The sequence below is a fragment of the Barbus barbus genome (assembly GCF_936440315.1).
Source record: "Barbus barbus genome assembly, chromosome: 13".
Taxonomy (NCBI): domain Eukaryota; kingdom Metazoa; phylum Chordata; class Actinopteri; order Cypriniformes; family Cyprinidae; genus Barbus; species Barbus barbus.
The window spans coordinates 12310373-12314201 of NC_136741.1; positions in this window are offsets into that span (position 1 = coordinate 12310373).

Consider the following 3829-nt stretch of genomic DNA (forward strand, 5'->3'; position numbering starts at 1 on the left):
CTCAATAGTGCCTCAGCAGAGCCACAGGCTGATCGCTTCCATGCCATTCCTCACTGATGCTGGAGTTTGTGCTAAAGGAGCCCTGACAAAGTGTTGAGTGCATAAATGAACTTACTTTAAAGAACTTGAACTTTTCTGCTTTGCAAATCCTTTTTTTGATTGATCTTATGAAATATTCTAATATTTTGAGATACTGGATTTTGACTTTCATGAGCTGTAAGCTCTAATCATCAAAATGAAAACAAAAAACTTTAGAAGTGTCTTACTTTACAAGTAATGAATCTAAAATATATATGAAAGTTTCACTTTTTGAAATAAGTTACAAGTTTTTCACAATATTCTATTTTTTTTTTTTTTTTTTGATGTACCTGTACTAACCTGATCTCCTAATCATTACTGTAACCTAGAAAGAGATAAACATTTGAAGCTTTTACAAATTCACAGCCATCAGAAAGTTTAAGAGAAATATTTAGGAAGTGTTCCACATTTGTGCTTTCTGCTTTTTGCCTTACCTGACTTTCTGCATATCTGATTCCTTTTTACTTTCCTGTGACTATGCAGTTAGCATGTAGCTGCTTTTTGTGCTTTCTACAAGCAACTGATTTCTGCAAGCTTTTCCATAATTCTTAAGTCTTCTGTGTTATAAAAACTGCAGTGGAAGGCTTATCAATCATCTACCACACACACCACGATGGCCAAGCTGAGGATAAAATTATTTTTGAACAAAGCAGCTTGTATTGAACTATATTTATAGAACTCATTAATTGTAATTAAATGTAATATTACTTAGTTTTGGTTTAGGAATGCTGAGAATGCAGAGGTACTCAGAACAGCTGAGGCTTTATCTTTTTTTTTGTGTAAACCCCATATGAAGAATATTCGTTCATGGAGGTAAATCCGCAGGAATTCAAATTGACTTGCAGGGGGTCTGCATGTGCAGGCAGGAGGGAGTCTTCAAAATCAAAAGGCGTAGACCAATCTGATGACCTCAGCAAGCATGGCAAATACATTGGGTTATAAACTTATATCTTTGGTTTGACTGTCATTTTACCAAGGTTTGTGTGAACATGCTTGGTCTTAAATAAACTGTATGTTCATTTTTTTAAGCATTAGGATTATTAAGACATATGAATGATCTCCTCTGATAATCATTACCTATGCTGGGGGAAGGACTTTGTTTATATATTCTGTCCCCAGTCGTGTTCATTAGTATGCATGCAAATCCATTGGCCAGACACCTACAGTTCTGTAGACCTATCTGCTGTTAAAAACTATTGCCACTCTGCCTAAATGCAATTTGTTTAGCAGGTTATTCCATCACATCTTCTGTCTCTATTCTATTCTTTCATCTATGTTTTTTTTAGAGAGTTCCCTTTTAATCTCTTTTTTTAGAGTCTGAAACTTTTTAGAATACTGAGACAGTATTTTAAATACTGTAGGGTTGTATGAAGCATAGAGAAGTATCTTACAGAGAAGCTTTCTGTTTGTCAACACCACAAATCCGTGTGACAACTGACATCCCAAACTGTTTTATCAATTTACTTGTAAGAAACATACATTTTCAAAAATAAACATAACTCCTTCACATTTTCGGTTCGGGTGTGTCCAGTTTACATTGCAGAAAAAATTTCAAAGTATCATCAAGTTATATTCACCACAGGCTTTATTTTACTCAGAACCTGAAAAATACCATTATAAAACCCCATAGAAAATCTTGAACGAACCAGTGGCAAATTAGTCTTCTGTGTTGTGGCGTCATACACCACTCTATTGTGTGCGATTAGTTATAATGCGCAACGCTGTAAAAATATGTGAAAAGAAATATGATGCAACATGAGCGGATCTGAATTTGATGTAATCCACATTTTTCGTTTTATTTTCACTTTATTCAGCTATAGTAGATTTAAGTTAATTGTACAGCATGTGGCATTTTTGCCCCAAGCCCCCATTCATTTTTAAGTGGTGCTCACTGCAGAGCTAAATGACCTAGTCCAGGTCCTCCTCTGTGGACCTGATGGGTGGAGCTTGGCCTAGTTATGGTTAGGGATAGGGTTATGGTTGGGTGTGTTTGGACCTACAAGCGCCACCATTTGCATCTAGAGAGGGTGAGCTGAATGCCAAGCTCCAACCTTTGGCTCTGCAGCAAGCAACTTCGCATTGAATTTCTGACTCGTGGCCCAGGGGAAGGCTAAGCCTTCACTTTCACTCACTTCACTTTTAAGCCTTATCCAGCCTTACACACACTCTGCCTAGGCAGTCTACTTATTTGAACTTTTATTCACAGTGGGCTGTATTATATCTCGAGCTCACACATTAACTCAAACTCTACACTGATTAAAAATGCATTCTTCATTTGTCATGCAAGTCATTTGAAGGCTTTTATTCAGTCTGTCCATGTGAATTATACTCTGGACTGCAGTCTGAATAGAATCGCTGATAGTCTTTACAAGGAAAGGGGCACAAACCTTTAATAAATTGCATTTAAAGAAATAGCCTGCAGCCATTGGTTGACCTGTGGCCAAACACTTTCTGAGAGAGCCCATGAGAAAACATTCCTTTCCAGATAATTAGCTTTCATTCACCCACCCCAAAGAGCCCGATCTCTCCCTGTCTCACTTTTTGCTTAATCATTCTCCAATTCTCTACATCTTTTTTCTTATCAAGAAGCTAAAATATGGTAGATAAAATCAGAAGTCAGAGGGAGAGAAAATTGACACCATCTGTTTTTTGTTCCTCCAAATACCAGGAGAAACAAGATACCGCTGTCCAAATGAGATGCCAGGAAGAATAAGAGCCGTAAATGCACTAGTTTTTTTGTTTTGAACTACCCTCAAGAGGTTTGGCTAAAAGAGCTGGGTGTGGTTTTATGTGGTTTGGGGTCACTTGTATTACTGTGACGTGAAGTAAGAAACTGGAGACAGGTGTGGATGAAGAACATTTACCCGAGCTAAACAGACAGTGAGAAAACTTTATATGAGGAGACATACAGGGAGTGTGAGAATAAAACCGGTCAGAAGACAAAAAATCAACAATACATTTTTCAGAAAAATAAGAACTGGGGCAAGTACGGAGTCAGCAAATGGCTCAGTTGATCTAGTACGGAGAAGCAGGTGTATGTTATTTCATTAAGATGGGCTTTGTTTGTGAACAATTGTCTTCAGGGATTATGCTGCTGGGGTCTCATAGTCACAGGGCTTTAGAAGTCACGGGTCATTTGTTAGCATGATCAGGGTGGGAGGTAGGCTAACAGGACAGTTCACTGAAATAAAACAGCATTTAATGCTCTTGTCCATCAAATTTATTTTCCACAATTAGATTTCAGAGTAGATGTACAGTAATAAGAGTAAGTTTCACTCAGAGATAGTAAGAGGGCTTTTTGAGAGAAGACATGTTTCAAAGTCTGCAATAGTGCAATACAACCACAAATCCAGTTTCACAATGAATCATACGTGCAAACACACAAGACAAACTGGTCTTGTTAGGAAGGAAGTGAGATTGTGAGGTTTGGTACATTTGTGTGTGAAAATAGTATGTTGCAATTAATATCATCTCCTCCAACTTCCGCTTTTGTGCCATTTCTGGTGATACAAATCCTTTGAAAGTTTTCTTTTCATATGTTTAGATTTTTTTCTTTTTTCACCTGAATTTGAAAATGGGTCACTTGAATTTAATTTTTGCAATGTTCCCTCAGCTTTCAAACTAACGCACCTGTTGCCACAGCCACTAGGTGTACCTGCATATGCAAATACTGTAGACAGGATCCAGCACACAGCTTTTTCAGCTCCACCCACAGGACCTCCCCTGAAGCCGGTTGCCTGACAACAGCCAT